The following is a 21,005-nucleotide window of genomic DNA, read 5'->3' on the forward strand; positions in this document are numbered from 1 at the left end:
GGAGGGAATGATGAAGGTTGTGAACCCCGAAAAGCAAAATGTTCTGTTTCACTGGCTTATCCTAGTGCTGAGAGGTAGTGGGAATTCAAGGGTTAAAGGTCCTCTGTTGGAATGATTCTCTATGTATTCGACTGTATGCCTGTCCAGTGGCAGGCAGAGACCAGACATCACAGACGGGATCTGGCTGCCCCTGAACCACCAAAGCCGTCTGGAGGCATACACTGTATTTCGCTCCCAGCCCTGACTGAAGATACCAGCTTTTGCTTTTTGAATAGGACTGTTAGCCCTGATCAGACATCCCATTACCTATTTCCTGTTTCCATTCATATACTTCCTTGCTAGTTAACAAGAGTATGTGAAGACGAACCACACTAGTGGTACTAAACCCTATTATTTACCCCTTCATCAATTAGCATGAGATTGAGAACAGTACAGTCACAAGTTTCTGTGAACAGTTTAATATTATCACAGGAAGGCAGCCATCTCCAGCTATTGTGAGAGTGGAAAACACATATTGTTAACGAGATTTGTATCCCATCCTGTGATATCAGAATCCTTTGTATCAATTATACTCGAACAAGATATAAAAAGTGCTATTTACTTGTAATGTTCAGAGAGTTATCGGTGGGTGCTTCCACAAGCAGGCTGCCAGACTCCTTTGGTGGCACTCGGGATTTCTCCCGTGGTTTTCAGAAATAAAGTCTCTCAGATCTGAAGTTAGTGTTGTCTGAAATTTATTTAAACAGTCTTTAGACACTTTAGTTTATCTAGCACCTTCTTTTCAAAGACAGTTATTGTATTTATTCCTCTTGAATATTTCGTAATATTGGGATACTATTAGTGTCTTCTACTGTGAAGATTGATGCAAAATAGGAGATTAAGGAGATAGTGGAAACACCAAGAGTAATCTTCCAAGAATCCTAAATTCTGGAAAAGGCCCAAGGATTGGAATGCCCATGACTGTGACCATCTGCAGAGTTGAAAGCAGTTCAGATAAAGAGTTCTTACCTAATTTTCTGTCCCATGCCCAATGTTTCCCTTATCTCCCTTGATACACAAGCTGCTGCTGATCTAAATATTGACTTGGTATGTTTCCTTCTCCCCCTCACTACACCTTTATCCTTTTGTATTTCTTCTCTCATGTAATGAAGACCTGCAACCTCATCAGGCAGTGGTGAAAGATAATGAACAGTGGGAGTATAATGAGAAATAAAAATTACTATCACCCCCCCTCAAACTTGCAGCTATCAGCTCAGACACTGCCACAGGCTGTACTTTAGAGACAAGGTGATAACTGCATTTTGGGAATTAGGGAACACAAATGTCCTTCAGCCAGGGCAGGGGAAACAGCAGCACACGCAACAGATCAACAGCAGATACAATCTCACCTAAGTTCTGCTTCTGAGGATTCAAGTGAGAACTTTGATGGCTAGCACGCTGAAAAACGACTGATAAGCATGCACACTGAAATGCTTGGCAGGCAGACCAGTTACTTCCTGTCATTTTCAGAACTGCTGTATCTTGTTATTCTAATCTTGTATGTTCTCTCAAACTGAAAACGTACAGTTTTATTAGATCAGCCCTGAAGCTATTGCAAGAAAAAAACGAATTGATCTTTTCCATTATCACAATTGCAGTTGATTCCTGAAGAACTGTAATGTATTTAGAAATATTTTTGTTTAACCATCATTTGTCTGCTTTCAGAAAAGCCATTGGAAGGTAAGGGAATTGGCAATTTTATCTTGGTTGAACATACATTTCAAGTATTAATGTTCTTGACATAACATGAATTGAAGTATGAAAACTTGTGTGAAATCAATGTAAAGTTGCAAAAATCATAAAATGATCAATTGACCCCTGATGATCCAATGTCCCTAAAACGTGAAAAAAATATTGTCAGTAATGCATGTTGTGGGAGTGTTAGCTGGAATCCCTGATGTTTGGCATTCCCTTTGCTTTTAAAGTAATAGGTTAATATCTGTTCCCTCTGCAATGTGCCTTCTCTGCTGCTGGTATTGACTAGGTAATTCCCCTGTCACCCATGCAATTTGTGCACTTTCCTTTGTACAGGAAAGTTGTTATTAAAATGCTGGCTAGTTTATAACAGCTGCCTTTCCAACTTGCCTTGACTTGGGAACAGTGGTTCATTTTCTTTATAATTGGTACCGTGATTCCTATTTACTTAATAAGGAAGAGACAGAAAAGACCAAATGAATGAAACACAGTAACACAAAGAAACACATAAAGGAGTGAAGTTGAAATGACAAACCTATTGATAATGTGAATTCTATACTTGATCTTAGGCATTGCCTCTTAGGACCTGCACGAGTAGTGGAGAGAATCTGTGGCTATCCACTTTGCAAACAAAAACAGAAACTACACGTTATTATCTGAATGGCTATGAACTGGGGGATGGAATCATGCAATTGGGCCTGGATGCTATTGTACACCAGACACTGAAGATAAATATGCAGGAATAGCAGGCAGTGAAGAAAGCACTAATATGTTGATCTTTCATAGTAATAAGATTTGATTATTGCAGCAGGGATGGCTTGCTGCAATTATACAGGTCCTTGATGAGACCACACCTGGAATATTGTGTGCCACTTTGATCGCCTTATATGATAAGGATGTTCTTGTTTTAGAGGGAGTGCAGTGAAGGTTTGCCAGTCTGATCCCTGGGATGGGGGAGAGGTTGAATTGGTCAGGACTGTATCCATTTGAGTTCAGAAGAATGAGGGGAATCTCATAGAAATGTATAAAATTCTAATCCCAGACCAGACAGAATAGATGTAGGTAGGATGTACTCGAAGACAAAGTCACGCTCAGAGGATATAAGATGTCTCCTCTGCACCTGCTCCAGTGCAATCACATTCTTCCTATAACATGGGTTCCAGAGCTGCACACAATACCCTCTAGCTGTGGTCTAACCCACATTTTATACAGTGCTAGCATAACCTGCCTGTTCTTAAACTCGATGCTTCAATTTTCTACCTTCGAGGCCAGTCTGACTCTTTGCTCCCAGTCTCTGCTTTCTGTTTGGGAGCCAGCTAGCAACTCATTTTGCCAGACTAGCAATCCATTCTGTGATCTAGCAATCCATTCTAGCAATCCATTCTTGTTGCAGCAAGTCTTGCAGATGGGTGGTGGTTCAGCCACTGAGTGCTGGTGATGACTTTTAAAACGAGAACTGGTGGTGATTAGGTGGAAGGGTAGGATAGTTAATACAACAGAGGACTTCTACAAATCGCAGAAGTGTATTAATATATTCACAGAAAGGATAAATAATTGGCAAATGAAGTTCAAAATGAACAAAGATGAGGTTGTGGATTTTAATAGGAAGAATAGGCTTATCACTTGTTATTGGAAGTTTCAATTATAGATGGGATATAGGAACAGCACTGCAAGTTGCCCCACAAGTTAACAAAGCTGTATATTAAAAAAACGGACTAGGCTTGATTTATGGTGTGATAGAATTGAAAAGTAGAGAAATTAAGCGATATTTATATCCAACCTCGATTAAACCATACTTGCTGTACGGCAGTTGTGGAAGCATGTTTGACAAAGGATGTAGAGACACTGAGAAAGTGCAGAGAAGAATTGCATTGCTGATCCAGAAATGCATTGTACAACAGGTGCCAGAGCTTTGCAAAGTGGCAACTATGACGCCCTTATTTGAAAATGGATGAAAGAGCTGCCCTAGAAACGATAATCCAACTAGTTTAATATCAATGGTGAGTCAATTTATGAAACCCATAATTCAGTAAAAGAATCGACAGGCACTTGGGAGATCCAAATTAGTTAAGGAGAGCTCGCTCAATTTTGCAAAAGACTGTTTCTCCTAGAACAAGTTAATTGAATTTTTTGATGACGTAATGGAGTAAACTCACTGGGGCAATGTGCTGGTAGCTATGTGGGTTTAAAGAAAGCATCTGACAAGTTAACATGTTATTAACAACTTCACATCTCAGATTTCCAGCTTTCATGTGTCAACCCAAGCCTGGCTGTTGGGATCTCTTGGGCTCTGAAGTCAAGGAACATCCAGGACCACTTCCAGCCAACTGTCTCCCACTGCTTCTCCATTTCTTACGGGGTCTATCATAGCAGTGGGACAGGACATATCTAGGCAATGATAAATAATCTGTCTTCCAGATGCTCAAAATGTTTCCTTTGTTATTATGCAGGTGTTCTTGGAAATCATGAATGTACAGTTCAAGTGTTTTCACGTTTAGCTAGTTATGTACCACCCACTCTTTCCATTATGAGGCAGTGGTCAGTTCACAGCTGTGGAAGATTTATTTGCTCATAGTTTAAGAGTAAGCTAAAAGTTATGATTTGAAATGGCTGCTCAATGCAGTTTCCTTGTGTTTATGTTGTTTTGTCTCACCGATTTGATCTGACTGACAGCCTATATATTGCTGCAGTTATTTTTCTGATCTGAGGTTCCATGTATTGAATAACATTATTAATATTGAAATTGACAATCTTGAAAACAATGAATTAAATGGAATTGAATTGAATTGAATTTATTGTCACATCTATCAAGGCATAGTGAAGAGCTTTGTCTTGCGAGCAATACAGGCTGATCACATAGTTAAGTAAATAATAGGTAAACAGCAGCAAAAACAAAACCACAGGCATAGGCGAATATTACAAGTTTGTGAATCTATTCAGTATTCTAACAACAGTAGGGTAGAAACTGTTGCAAAACCAGCTGGTGCATGTGTTCAGGCTTCTGTACTTCTCCCCAGTGATAGAAGTTGTAGAAAAACATTGTCAGGGTGGGATGGATCTTTGAGAATGCTGGCAGCCTTTCCTTGACAGCGGGCCTGGTAGATGGATTCTATAGATGGGACGTTAACCTTTGTGATTGTCCTGGCCAAGTTCACCACTCTCTGTAACCGTCTCCGATCTTGAATGGTGCAGTTGCCATACCAGGTGGTGATGCATCCAGACAGAATGCTCTCGATGACGCACCTACAAAAGTTGGCAAGGGTTTTCGCTGTCATGCCAAATTTCCTCAGCTGCCTGTGGAAGAAGAGATATTGTTGGGCCTTTGTAACCAGTGCGTCCACGTGAAGAGTCCAAGAAAGCTTGTTGTGGATGACCACTCCCAGGAGCTTGTAATTCTCCACTCGTTCCACCTCTGTGCTGTTAATGTGTAGGGGGGCATGAGTAACATCCCACCGAAAGTCAATAATGAGTTCTTTGGTTTTGTCGGCATTGAGAGCTAGGTTGTTCTCTGTGCACCATTTTTCCAGGTCTTCCACCTTCCATCAGTAGACTGTTTCATCACCATCTGAGATTCGACTGACCATGGTGGTGTCATCAGCAAGTGTGTAAATGGCATTAATCTGGTATTTGGTGACACAGTCATGGATATACAGAAGGGGGCTGAGTATGCACCTTGGGGTGGGGGTGGGGGTCTTCAGTGTTGAGTATTAGTGAGGATGAAATATTGCCCCCAATCTTTACTGGTTGTGGCTGTGGGTCAGGAAACTGAAGATCCAGTTGCAGAGAGTGGGGCTTAGTCCGAGATCACTAAGTTTAGTAATCAGTCCCGAGGGGATAATAGTGTTGAAGGCTGAACTGTAGTCAATGAGTAGGATCCTTACTTAGTTGTTCTTGGTGTCAAGATGCTCTAGCGAGGAGTGAAGGGCAAGTGATATGGCATCTGATGTGGATCTGTTGGTCCAATAAGCAGATTGGAGTGGGTCAAGAGTTGTGTGGAGTTGATTAATGCCATGACCAGCCTTTCAATGCACTTCATGACCACCGAAGTTCAGCCCATGGACGGTAGTCATTGAGACATGCTGCATGAGCCTTCTTAGACACAGAGATGATGTTGGCCCTCTTGAAACACGGAGAGACAGTGGACTGCTGCAGAGAGAGGTTGAAGATGTGCGAGAAGACCTCTGCTAGTTGATCAGTTAGTAATTGGCTTCAATGTTACAAACAAATATTATTTCTTCTGAGTGAGCTGCTGAAACCTTCAAAAATCCTTTTATTATCTCTAGAGTTCACTATTCTAACACACAGTTGAGGAGATTCCTTATTTCTGCTCGGTGTATTTTGAAGTGATTCAATACTCTGCTGCCCATGTTGTCATTATTACTGAGTCCTGCTCAACCATGTCTCCGAGCACACTGGCAATGTTTAGCAATGACTCAATTTTAAAACAATTCGGTTCCAGTGTAGGGCCAATTTACTGCAGATAGAATAAAGAACAAAGAAAATCTACAGCCCAGGGGCAGGCCCTTCGGCCCTCCAAGCCAGAGCCGAATCTGGAATCTGTACTGAAAACAAAAAATGCTGGCGATCACAATGGGTCATGCAGCATCCAAGATGAGAATGCAGGCTAACGTTTTAAGTCTCAATGACTTTTCATCAGAGCTGAAGCTGAAATCCCTTCAGCGAAATGAAGAGTTATCCAGACTCGAAACATTAGCCTGCTTTGTCTCCATGGATGCTGCCTGCCGTGCTGTGATTCTTTTCCAATCTGTCTGTTGTATGGACATGCTTGCTCGCTACATTATACAAGCTGCTGCTGAAGATCTACTAAATATAATCTGTCAAAATTAGCAGATGACACAAACCTGGCTGAAGGGTGGGGTGTAAGAAGATGCAGTGATGTTGCAGTGTGATTCGGACAGACCGAGTGAAAGGGCAAATGCTTGGCAGATGCAGTTTAGTGTGAACAGATATTAAGGCATCCACTGAGGTTGCAAAAATAAGAGGTCAGATTATTATTTGAATGGCTGTAAACTGAGAGAGGGGAACGTTCAATGAGACCTGGATGTTGCTGGAAGTTGGCATAAATTAAGAAATTGCTGGAGAAACTTAACAAGTTTGGTAGCATCTGTGACTAGAAAGCAATTCTGATGAAGAGTCACTGGACTTGAAACATTAACTCTGCTTTCATCGCACAGATGCTGCCAGACCTGCTGAGTTTCTCCAGCAATTTCTATTTTTGTTTCAGATCTCCAGCACCCACAGAACTTCATGTCATTTTAATTGAAAGTAGTCACATAGGTGCCACAGGCAATAAGGAAGACAAACTGTATGTTAGCTTTCAAAATGAGAGGATTCAAGTACAGGAACATAGATGTCTTGCTGCAATTATCTGGAATATTGTATACAGTTTTGGTCTCCTTTTCAGAGGAAGAATGATCTTGCTATAGAGGAAATGCAAATTCTTGAGATGACAGGACTGACGTATGAGGAGAGATTGAGTCAGTTGGGATTGTATTCACTGGAGTTTAGAAGAATGAAGGGGATCAGATAAAACCTATAAAATTCTAATGGGACTAGATAGATCAGACGCAGGAAAGATGCTCCTGATGGAGGGGGCGGGGGGTGTCCAGAATGAGGCGGCATAATTTAAGGATAAGGGATAAATCTTTTAGGACTGAGATGAGGAGGAAGTTCTTCACACAGACAGTGGTGAGAACGTGGAATTCACCACCACAGAAAGTGGTTGAGGCCAAATCATTATGTGTTTTCAAAAAGGAGGTACATATAGCTCTTGTGGATAAAGGATGTGGAAGAAGGGAGGTACTGAGTTTGATAATCGGTCATAATTATAATGAACGATGTAGCAGTCTCAAGGGTTCAAATGCTGTAGTTCTGTTGCTATTTTCTATGTTTGCTTCTATTGTTGTCAAAGTCTTCTTTTAAGGTAACAAGGTATTGTTAAATATATGTCAGCAACTAGGTACAGACTACAATGATAGACATTGTTACAGAGACAGGATGTTAAGTTTCAAGATCTTAAGCTTTTCTGCCTACAGATCCATATGACGTGTTCACAATCGATGATGCTCTTGGTAGTCCTCAGTATTAAGTCCATCAGATGCACACACAACACTCTTTTTGTCCCTCCCATTTTCTGTAATCTCCTCTAATATTACAGTCCTCTACACTTCTTCGATTCGGGCTTAGGAAAAAATTAAATTGTTCTACCATATGGACTTTTCCAAAGTCTTATATGCTGGAGCCCTCCTTAAATTGTTATTCTTTCTGTTCTCTTTTTAGCTACCCCTTAAAATCTAGCTCTTGACCAAGCCTAATACTTCCTTAAGTCATCAAGTCACCTTTTTGATTATTGATGCCTTCAAATGCCTTAAGAGATTTTGTTGCACCAAATGTAACATATAAATATACATGTTGTTGCGGCACTTTAATAAGTTCAAGGTTTGTGCGAAGATTTGTACTTTAATAAGTACAGCAAACCATTGTACATGCAAGTATGTTGCTAACATTATTGTAATTTCAACCTATTTGCCAAGTAGAATTTAATTCTTTTTAATTTGAATGAAATGTCTCATAATTTCTATCACCAAAAATAGAAAATCAAATTAGCACCAGATCTAATTGAGTAGATCATGGAGAAAAATTAAAAGGAGAATACCATTTTTGACAAAATGTGGTAGAACCTATGATTGACATTTATTAGTCTCAATGCAGGTAGAGAATCAATTAGGGAGGCAAATGGTAACCTTTATTGCAAGGGGGGTTGAAGCATAGGAGATTGAGATCTTGCCGCATTTATACAGTGATTTGCTGAGACCACATTTGACATATCATGGTACAATTTTGGTGTTCTTATAAAGAAAAGCTGTGTTTTACTTGGAGGTGATGAAATGAAGATTAAATTGAAACCCTGAGATGCAAGTTCAGTCTGATGAGCAGAAATTGTGCAAAGTTGCCTGTACTCTGGGATTTAGAAAAATGAGAGAGGTCCTCATTAAAACATAAAACATTCTGAAAGGTTGTGACAGGTTAAATGCTAAGACCCTGTTTCTTCTAATAGAGCAATCGGTAACTGGGGCAGAAAAGGATGTCACAATCTCAGAATCAGTGATTGGCTATTTAGGATTGAGATGGAGAAAGAGTTTTTCACTCAGAGAGTTGGGAATTTGTTGAGTTTTTCACTCCGCAGATTGTGGACATTTAGTCACCGGTCATATTCAGGATAATATTAATAAATTTTCAGACATAAAAAGCATCAAGGGATGAGGAGATGAGGCAGCAACTGGGGTTGGGGTGGGAATCCCATTGAATGCAGAAGCTACTTTAATGGGCTGGACAGCTTACCCTTCTGCTATTTATCATGTTACTATCCCTATATGCAATTTTGTTTTTAACAAGCACTAAATTAAATGGATAGTGTCTGCATAAAAATAGCACAAACAGAATTAAATATTAAGTATTCATAAGTGAACTTTTCTGGTCATCCCTGCAAAATTTCTAATATACTGATAGGTTCAGTTGAGTTTTGGTTTGAACTGAAATTAGGAGACGTCAGTATGAGAGGTATTTTGTTTCAATAACAATAAGCGAATATTTCCAATGTCCAATTTTTGTAATAACATTTTGGGTATAAGCAATGGGTAGATCTTCATCATGATGCATAAATTATAAGAGCAGGGAATTGTGTAGAAATTTGGCTGAAGCCACAGCTAGAAAACTATGTGTTGTTCTGGTCACTGCAAGCTAGTAAAGATATGGAGGTGGTGCAGAGGAAATTCACCAGGATGTTGCCTAGGATGGAATATTTCAGTTATGAAGAAAGGCTAGAAGAGCTTGAATTGTTTCCTCTGGAGTGCAGAGGCTTGAGGAGAACCTGATAATGTGGAGGAAGAGTAGACCAGGGTTTCCTGGAGGGAACAGTTCCTACAGAAGACTGACAAGGAGGAGAGGGAACTGTGCATCTATTGGTAGCATCCCACTGGATGTGGATGCTGGTGGGGTGATAGGAGAGAATGAGTGGGGACCCTATCGCCATTGCGGGAGGGAAGGGAGGGTCAGACATGACTGAGGGTCCTGTCAACCACAGTGATGGAAATCCTCCATTGTGGAAAAGGGCGAACGTTTCTAAGCTCCCCTTGCAGAAGGTAACATCACCAGAAAGATGTGATGCAGAAACTAGAAAAATGGAATGGAGTCTTTATTGGAAGCAGGGCGTGAGGATACAGAGTCAAGAGAACTGTGGCAGTCGGTGGGCTTGTAGTGGATATTGATAGTCAGCTTATCCCAGCAATACAAATAGTAATATCGGAAAAAGGAACGATGGACAGAGGCAGGTGTGGGTATGGTGACTTGTTGACTTTTCCCAATTCCAGATGAACTAGCACTGACGATGCAATCAATGTACCGGAGAAAGATTTGTGGGAAGGAATGCAAGTGGGACTGGAGCAAGAAAAGTTCCACACACCTCACAAACAGGTATAATTGGGGTCTGTGTGGATAACCGTGGTCACCTCTTTGATGTGACAAAACTGACACATGTTAAAGGAGACATTGTTCAAAGTGAGCTCAGCCAGGCAGAAGAGGATGGTGGTAGTGGTGGATGGGATTGTTTCAGGTGTTTTTTTTCCAGGAAGAAGTAGTGAGCCCTAAGACATTGCTGGAGGATGGACATGTAAAGAACTTGTACATACCGGGGTGAAGAGAAGGCAACTGGAGCCCACAAACTGGAAATTCTTAAACTGATGTGAATTGTCTGAAGAATTGCAGATGTCAGTGCCAAGGGGCTGGTAAAAGGAAAAGGAAAATCGAGTCAGGGTAGGAGACATGTGCTTCATGGGGTATGAGCTGGCAGAAACAATGTGCCTTCCCGAACTGTTTTGTTTGTGAATTTTGGGAAGAAGGTAGAAACAGTCTGTATAAAATTGGGATTTGTGAGCTTGAAGGATATGCAGGGGGTCATGCCCAGATAGATGACATTACTGACTGTCTTGGACACAATAGTTTGATGTTTAATGGTGGGGTCATAGTCCAGGGTGAGATGAGGAGCTTTCAGCCAGAGGATGGTGAATCTGTGGAACTCATTGCTGCAGAAGGCTATGGAGGCCAAGTGCTTGAGTGTATTAAACACAAGTGATTGGTAGGATCTTGATTAGTAAGGGGATTAAAGGGTTATGTGGAGAAGGCAGGAAATTGGGTTTGAGAAACATATCAGCCATGATTGAATGGTGGAGTATACTGGATGGATTGCTCCTATATCTTATAGTCTTCTGGTAGTTAAGTGATCTTTGACCCCAAATTGCTTGTTCTAAATTGAACTACACCAGAAAAATCAGGACAGACAGAACATTGGTCAAACTAAATTAAACAGCAGCCACCAGCTATCAGCTACAGACAACAGTAGAAAACAAGATCAAAGAGATCACAAATATTCAAGGGGAACCAGTTACAACCAGCCCGAGGGCTGTCATCAGGAGGACTTTGGTCAGGCTTTCGGAACCCTGACTGCCTGAGTACATGCACTTTAACCTCCTGGCACAACAACAATGAAGGATATTTGCATGACACCATTGGATGATTTGGACCTAGCTCATGATCCCATTGGCCAAAGGCCACAGAACATTCTGGAAGGTCTGATGTGAGGGGGCTAAAACATACATACTTAGAAACCACCTCCTCAGTGAAGACTAGCAGGGCAGACTAGCAGCGAGACTTGTGGCAACCTACAAAGACCCAGGAGAAGATCCACCCTGACCTATAGGATCCACCTTCCTACATCGGACAGGATGGAGATTCCAATGGCTCAACTCAAACACACCGATCATTGAGGATCATATCCTTTCTCAGATGGATAGAGTTAGATAGAAAGCAAATATTGTGAGAATTTGGGATATGCTCACATTGTGTTTTTAAGAAGGAACATTTTGTTACTAAAATCAACTTGAACCACAAACCAAATTCTGTGTCCATTTGTCTGCCTCACCGATATGTGTGCTTGGGTAAAGTGTTTTCATACATAAACCAGTGAAGGTGTCCAAAGTATGGATAACAAGGGAAAAATAGGAAGAGGTATCGACTTGATGTTTGATGGTGGAGTCATAGTCCGGGGGAAGATAGGAGGTGGTGTCTGAGATAACTCTGGGACACTCTGGTCCACTCCTCCTCAACTCCCAATCATCCCTACAGCCCCCACGCCACCTTCACATGCAATCGCAGAAAGTGCAACGCCTGCCCATTGATTTCCTTGCTCCTCACCATCTAAAGCTCCAGACACACCTTCCAGGAGAAGCAACACTTTACCTGCACCTCATGCAAGCTAATCTACTGTATTCACTGCTCACAATGTGGTCTCCTGTACATTGAGGAAATGAAACGTAGTCTGGGTGATGTCTTCATCTACATCTATATTCTGTCTGCAAAGTGAGTCTGGGCTTCCAGTTGTCTGTCCATTCAACACCCCACCATGTCCCTGGCCAACACCTCTGACTCAGGCTTGCTGCAGTGCTCCAGTGAAGCTCAGTGCATGCTGACGAACATCGCCTCATTTTCTGCTTGGGGACCCTGCAGCCTTCAGGATTCATTATCAAGTTCAATAATTTTAGGGCCCAAGTATCTTCTTTCATATCCTTTACCCAGCCTAGACCCAAGCTCTGTTATCACATTATCTTTCAGCACAGCCGGCCCATTTTTACCTACTTATAGTGCCCATTAGCAGCTTTACTTGCCCTCTGGCTTACCATGATCTGCCTCTTTGCCTGTCTACATGTTTCTCTTTTCCTCTAGGCTCCATTTCCACCTATCACTTACTCCTTCACTCGCACCTCCAACTCCTTGTCCTCAGCGTATAAACCACCCATTTCTCACCACAATTCATTCTGAAAAAGTGTCACTGGACTCGGAACGTTTTCTGCTTTCTTCCCATAGGTGCCGCCAGACATGCTGAGATTCTCCTGTACATTTGTTTTTTTTTTCAGATTTCCTACATCTGCAGTCATTTACATAAAGAAAATAAATCTACTTTAAGCTTGACATTGCCAGGTTAGATATGGAGTCAAAAGGTATGGTGCTGCAAAAGCACAACCGGTCAGGCAGCATCCGAGGAGCAGGAGAGTCGATGTTTCAAGCATAAGCTCTTCATCTGGAATTTGGGCTCTCCTGCTCCTCGGATGCTGCCTGACCTCCTGTGTTTTTCCAGCACCACACTTTTTGACTGAACTTCAGCATCTGCAGTCCTCACTTGCTCTCAGGATAGATATAGTAACTGCTATAAACTTTTCAGGCTAATGTTCCCAAAACTACTGGACAACCACAAAGAGATGACAAAAGTGTTGCAAGATCTTTGGTTTTCTTTGTTTATTGCTGGTCTTCTGCATTTTTGCGGTTCATCTACTTTATTTATATTGAAAAAAAACACACCCGATACAATAGTAGAGTTTTCCTTTGAGAAGGAAAGTGAGAAAGGATGTAGTTGGCGAGGTGGTGGTTTTGGAAGGTTGGGGGGGTCACGTTGTGGGGTGGGGGGGAAGTGGCCAGGGAATCATCAGAAATGAGGCAGTTACCTTGTGACACTTATGCATTTGAAAGTGACTGGTTCAGGTTACAGCCATAATTTAAGAGGAAATAAAATAATGACTGTAAAAAGTGCAAACAAACACAGTAACAAATTCTGGGAAATGTAAGCATTTTCCAGATAGCCCCATAAATCATAACTCAACAACATTTAGAATATCAGCACTAGATTAAAGTCCAAGCAGCACTCACATCTACTTTGTGTGCCTTTGTACTTTAATGTGGCAAAGACTGCAGTTCTGATTAACTGAAAGACCTTCACTTTAAGAAGGATGTGAAGATATGAGAGAGGGTGGTGAAAAAAGTTCACAAGAATTGAATCCATGATGAGTAAGTTACACAGACTGGAGAATATGAAACTGTTCTTCTTGGAAAAGGTATGCTTGAGATGAGATTTGGTAAAGGTTTATAATGAGAGGTTTGGACAGAATAAACGTAGAGAAACTGATCAAGTTGGTGGAATGATTGAGAGCACAAAAGCATTGATTAAAGGTGATTGGCAATGGTGACATAAGGAATAGTTTTTTTTACATGTGGCTAGTTAGGATTTAGCGCATATTGCCTGAGAGCATGATGGGGACTAATACAATCTTGGCTTTATTCCTCAGTCCTTAAACTAACTTTCTAATCTATTCTTAAACATTGACATCGATGTCAATACAATGAGTTTTCTTTCAATTACAAACTTGGATGTGCATTTCATGACCTCAGAATTCTCTGGTTAATTTGTATCACTACATTGTGAGCAGCTTTATGAAAACTTCCTGGTCATTACATCCAGTGATATCATAGGCATATATATTTTTTAAAACATGTGGGTTGAAACATTGTATGAAACACTCATCAGGGAAATTCACATGAGCTCATTGTTGGGCAAATGTGAAAGGAAATGTTCTCTGATTACATTTGTGATGTCACCTCACAAAGCTCAAATGAATTCATTCCCCATAGCTTTGTAAACGCTCCAGTCTGAGATTGTTAGATTGGATTGGTCATTTGTGAAAAAACACTACCGACACGTGTTTCCTCACCTCAGAGTGAATTTCAAGATGTAAGTGTTTCATTACTGACTTAGGAAGATGGAAGTCATACAATCATAAAAGAAATTTCTGTTACGGCTTCCTGTACAGGTCAACAGCAGATTTCCGAACTGCCTCAGATAAACATTGACCCTCTGCAGCTAGTGTTGTGATTCCGGTGGAAGGAAATAGCTGGAGTTCCATCTTGGGACTGAGCTAGTTTCATTGACAAGATTTCTACTTTTGGCCTGCGACATCACTGCAGATGCTGGAAGTGACACAAGTCCAAGAAAATAACAGATTTTCCTTTATGGAGACAGTTGCTACATGTGGAAGGAGTTAGCACTTTGGTGTTCATCTCCAAATAAATTTAATCACTCAGTACATTTAGTCTTTACAGTAACAAAAAATAAACCCACATCATCTTCAACACAATGTTTGAAAAGACCTGTTGTTAATGGAGTAGTTAAATTGTAGGATACTAGATCATCTCTGTCTCAGAAAGAATTATTGAATCAATTTCACAAGTGTGTTTTGAACTGACAGGGGTGCTGAGTGGGATGGAAATATCTAAACTTGAGGTGCAGGGAAATTAGAACCTGAGGTCCCATCAATGAGAACTAAGTCCAATGATGGGAATGTTAGCTGGATTGGTCATGCTAAATTGCCCTGCCGTATCCAGGGATGTGTAAGCTGGCTGGATCAGCATGGTGTTACGGGGAGGGGGGTTGGTGGTGGTAGGACGGGGGAAGTGGCAAGTCTGAGTTGGAATGCCCGTCGGAAGGTTGTAGCAATTTCTTTCTGAATTGTGGAGATTCTATGATTCTACAACCTCTTCTTTCCATGTGGTGACGGCAGGAAGACAACACTGAGCAGCTTTGGCAAGGGAAGGCTTGTAAATAGGTAGAAGGGTGTGGCGTGCGGATGGTTGCTTGAGAGGGAAGACAGTGAGATAAGAATAATGGAGACTATGATTTTCATTTTGGATTCTGGAGAAATTCAAAAGCTGCACAATATCTTGGTCTACTAAAGGGCTTCTTTGTTATCACCAGCATTTGTTTACATGCCTCAATGCGGTAGAAAAATTGTGGGAGTTCCTTTACTTCAGTTAAAATTCTATCAGGGACTCATTCACCCTGATTAACATCGAAGCTAAGGTTGATGGGCTTTTCACCCATTACTAAGATCATCAGACCATACTAGTAGCATTAAAATCAAAAGAAGAGGGGTGAAAATTAGTATGGTAATATCATTGGATGAGTAACCTGTGGACTCACACTGATTAAACTGAAATTTAATTCAAGAAAAGTCTAGAATTGTCAGCTCATCTCAGAAATAATTACATGAAATAATCATTGATCGTCATAAACACTCATTTGGTTCACTAATATTCTTCAGAGGAAAAGAACTGTCTTCCAGCATGTGACTTCAGATCCACAGCAATGTAGTTGACTTGACATAGGCAGGAAAATAAGTTGTGAAGAGAACATATAAAGGTATATATATATATATATATATATAAAATATGTGTGTGCATGTGAAGTAAGTAAGCAAAAATCTAGTAAAGGGAATAAAATGTGAAAGATGTGAAATTATCTATTTTGTCAGGAAAAATGAAAACATAGAAGCTAAATGATGCGAGTTTGCAGATTTCAGAGATGCAGAGTGATCTGGGTGGTCTAGTATGTAAATTGCAAAAAAGTAGTATGTAGCTGGATAAAGTAATTAGGAAGGTTAATAGATTATTATTGTTTATTGCAATGGGAACTGAATACAAAATTGGAGGAGGTTATGCTTCAGATAGAACATTGCAGAGATCAATACAGTGCACAGCAATAATTTTCTTATTTAAGGATTTCAATGTATTGGAAGCAGTTCAGGAAAGATTTACCAGACCAATACCAATACCAATTGGTGGGTTGCCTTATAAAGAAAGTTTGGTCAGGTAAGGCTGTGTTTGTCAGAGCTTTAAAGAGTTAGAGGCCTCTTGATTGAAACATTTAAGAGTGTAAGAAGCCTTGACAGGATGAATGTGGAAAAGATGTTTCCTCTGGTAGGAGAATCTACAATTAGGTATTATGATTTAAAAATAAGTGTTCACCCATTTAAGACAAAACAGCAAAGCTTTTTTTTTAATCAAAGATGATCATGAAACTTTGCCACTCTTCCTCAAAACATGGAAGGAGCTGAATCTTTGAATAATTTTTGATCTTGATCCTTGAAAGTAAAGAGTTGAGAGGATTATGAATAGGAAGGTGGGAGTGTGGAAAATTCACATCAATCAAGATTTCATGGAATAGTCCAGTAGGTTCTTGAGGCCGAGCTGTTTACTCCCATTTCTAATTCCTATGTTCAACTGATTCGGAACATCCCTCTGTAATGACCTAGTGACCCTTTCAGTTCAAAGGCAATCAAGGATGGCCAACAAATGCAGACCTTGCCAGTAAAGCAGACATCTGTCATGTGCTCCTTTTTAACTGCTCATCCATTATTTTGTCTCCATGGGAATATTAACATACAAAGGATTATTAATTGCTATAGAACTGAGGCTTTCTTGCAGAAGCCTTTTATATTTTACATAGTATAAAGTCATAAAATCCAATGTTTTTGTATTCTCAAAATATGCAGGTTGTTGGTCTGACTTATGGATTTATTTCAAAATAACAGCACTAAACTCAAGAACATTTTTGTTTACTCAATTATGATTGTATCCTGTAACATTTATTACTCAAATGTAATTTTGTGTCAATTATGAATTTCATCATTTTATCTTTCATTTCTGTCCAAGCAATATAAATACTAATTCAGTCATGAGCAATGATGTTGCTTTTGGGAATCAGTAGATCAGTACTTGTTTATGTTAAAATGAATTATCTTTGTGTGATCATTTTTCAAGAAGGGAAGTTAGATGTTAACAGGAAATCAACTTTGCCTTGTTGTTAAATGTATTATTTTGCTTTATTTTTCATTTTTATTGGTGAACTTCCATAAACCCAACTCCCTGAACTTATTGCCATTTTAGACTCCTGTCCTTATTGGATGAGTCCATCCTGTTGTTCGTGTTAAACAGCCCAAAGGATGCTTTATCCCCTATGGTTATGAACAGACCAAGTTCAAGTCTCGCCAGTGCGTTCATTTTCTTAGCACTAAGTACAAATGAAGCAATATGAAGTGTTAAGCTCTTTGTCACATGGGTTTATGAGCTTATGATAAACAGACAGGGCTATTGGTCCACTATTTATACACAAGATACTCAGAGTATGTGAAGGGAGAAAAATTACAATAAAGAGAATGCTGAATACTTGTGTGCAGACATAGGTTGTACCTTGGAAATTCAGTCATGCAAAGTGCACGTGGAATCCATAAATTAGAGTGATGATTAATGTTATATTCTGGGCATTTATGACAATCTTACACTAAAGTAATAGCAATTTTCACATGATTTGAATTTGTGATTGAGAGACATATCCTCAAATAGCCCCTGAATAATCAGCCAATGGCAGAGGCATAATCCTCCACAATCAGGGAATTCTGAAATAAAAGCAGAAAATACTAAAAACATTCAACAGGTCAAGCAACAGCTGTGGAGAGAGTTTTTTTTTCATTTGAATGAAAAACATTGGGACATTTATCAGTCATAGTTAGAAAAGTGGATCAACTGAGCAATTAATTCAGCTCAGATAGAGCTTGTTTTCAGATTGAGCAGTTGAATGCAGCTGCATGTAAGAGCTGGAAATCACAGAATGACAGAAATTACAGGGGTGTGGGAGGGGGCAAGAGGAGGCCATTCAGCACATGATATCTGTACCAGCTTGTTAAATTAAGATTATCACCTTGTACCAATTTCCTGCTTTTGCCCCATATCCTTGCACATTATTTTTATCTAACTAATTAAGCAGTGTCCTCTTGAATGCCTCAATTGAACCTACCTCAATCACACTTCCAGGCAGTGCATTCCATACCCTAACTATTCACAGAGTGAATAAAGAATCCTCATGCCCCCTTGCTTTGTTTGCATATCCCTTTAAATCTATGACTTTTTTTCTGTTACAAAGCCAGAACGGTTTCTCCCTATCTGCTCTACCTAGCCCACTCAAGCTTTTAAAAACCTCTATCAGTTCCCTTCTTGGTGTGGAAACACAATACACTTTTTCCCATCCAAGCCCCAACTAAATTTACCTACTGTGATTCCTGTCCATGCCAATGTCCAAGGACAACTGTCACAACTTCTTCAATCTGTCCTCAGAAATGGTGTTCCTCACTCAGGAAACATTTTTGTAAACTAGTTCTGCCCTTTTTCCAATGCGCTTGGAACTCTATAATGCCACTAAATGTCAATGGCTATGGTTAAACTCTATCTTGTTGGAGATGGCCATTGCCTGGCATTTGAGGGGCGCAAATCTTGCTTGATATTTTTCAGTCCACACCTGGATGTGTTCCAAGCCTTGCTGCAATTCGACATGGACAGATTCAGTTTCTGAGGAGCCAGGAATGGTGCAAAATGTCCCTGCTTCTGACCTTATGAGAGTGGGAGGATTATTATAGCGATTATGGGATATTAACTGAAAGTTAAAGATCTAACCATGTCCTTACCCAATTTCCAAATATCTAGAGGAGTTGAGAACTCTGACTCACATTGCCCTTTCTAGTCTAGTGGCACTGAGGACAATTCTAGCACAGTAATTGTTGTCATAGCTGTGATCAACAAACTCAGCACAACCACATCCAGTCTCAGTTGCCAAGCATGAGATTAAATCATTCAAATGATGGTTATGACAATCTTCACAGAAACAAAGTTTTGCTAATTATAATTTTCGTCCTCCACTGAATGTGAAATTCTGACAAAAATCAGACAACATGATGCTGGTAAACAGGGTGTTGGATATTTCAGGCGGTGGGAGATGGGGGTTGGATTTACCTGTCCTCCCACCAATGAAGTCACCATGAAGCTGCTCCACCACTCTTGAGGCTGTCCCACAACTATGTAATTGGGTTGAATGGGATCTTCTACCCCAACTGGGGAGGAGATCCTGCCTCTCAGGCCATCTGGTCATGGCGAACACTGCTGGGCTGCATCCAACCCTAAGGAAGAAGAGCCAAGAGCCCAATGATGGCTGGGTTACTGGTGGGATCTCTCACCAGGAACTGGACAGCTGATAATGAATTAAGGAATGGCAAACATGGAGCTTGGGGTTGGTACCTAAACTAGGGGATATCCAGGTTTGTGGGAGCTAGATAGATTTTGGGATTGCCATTGAATGAAACATCATACTCCTTTTCCCACCCAAGACCCAACCAAATGCACCTACTTGGATTCCTGCCCATCACCAATCTCCTCTAGGAGATTGTGGGAGCTGAGTAAAAAAATATGGCTAGGCAAGAAGTGTCCATTAGCCAGCAATTAATTAGCCTCTCATAAACTTCAACTGATGCAAGGGACGACATCGGATGGTATGATGGTACAATGGTTAACACTGCTTCCTCTCAGTACCAGGGTCCCAGGTTTGATTCCAGCCTTCAGTGACTGAGTGGCATTTGCATGCTTTCCCCATGTATCAGTGGGTTTTCATCGGGTGCTCCAAATTCCTCCCACAGCCCAAGGATGTGCAGGTTAGGTAGATTAACCATGCTAAATTGCCCAGGGGTGAACTGGCTAAGTGGATTAGCCATGGTAAATGCAGGGTTATGGGATATGACAGGGTGGGGTGAGCCGTTTGGATTTGGGTGGAGTGCTGTTCAGAGGATAGGTGTAGATTTGTTGGGCCAATGACCTGCTTCTGCATTGTAAGGATTCTACAAATCTAAGCTGTTCAATACCACCTCCACTCCCACCCCACTGACATAAGCCTGGAGTCACTGTGTCTAGTTAAAACTCAAAAAAAAACCTTCTGCATGCAATCCAAATACATTAAAATTATTCATTATTTATTGACCATCAGCTGATTGGTAGCATTTACAACTCTGGTATAAATTGAAACCATATTTTTAAAAAACTTTCTTTGATTTTTTTTGATTCATTTGTCAGATGTGAACATCATCAGCAAAGTCAGTCCTGATTGTCCATTCTGAATCACCCTTGAGAAGGTGTTAATGAGCTACCTTCCCATTGTGCTGCAGTCCATATGGTGAAAGTGCTCCTACAATTCTATTAAACGTAACTTCTCGACTATTGATGCAGTGAACATGAGGGAACAGTGGTATATTTCCAAATCAATATTATAAGCAACTTGGAGTGGAACTTAGGAGTGAAGTTGTGCCCCGTGGGCTGCCCTTGGCACTAGAGGCAGTAAAGGTCACGGATTTAGAGGGACCATTGAAAAGCCATAGCAGGTGCTGCAGTGTATCTTGTATTTTAAGTGCATACTGCAGCATGACAATCAAGCAAGCAAGGCCAGGTAGGTGTCAGTACTACATTTGGATGGGAACTGTAAGGAATCTGTAACATAAGCAGCAAAACACACTGCCAAGATACCCCACAGGTCTTTGAAAGTGAACATAAGATAAAATTCAAGCTGTTATTACAATCTACATCTACAAAAGTTTATATTAACAATAATGGGCACTTAGAATTGCACACCAGATTTTTTTTACCATAAACAATTACATTACTAATGATAAATTGTCGATATTTGCCAATAAGCATAACACTGCATAACTTGAGAGAGTAGC

The sequence above is a fragment of the Chiloscyllium plagiosum genome, chromosome 7 (genome assembly GCF_004010195.1).
Source record: "Chiloscyllium plagiosum isolate BGI_BamShark_2017 chromosome 7, ASM401019v2, whole genome shotgun sequence".
Taxonomy (NCBI): domain Eukaryota; kingdom Metazoa; phylum Chordata; class Chondrichthyes; order Orectolobiformes; family Hemiscylliidae; genus Chiloscyllium; species Chiloscyllium plagiosum.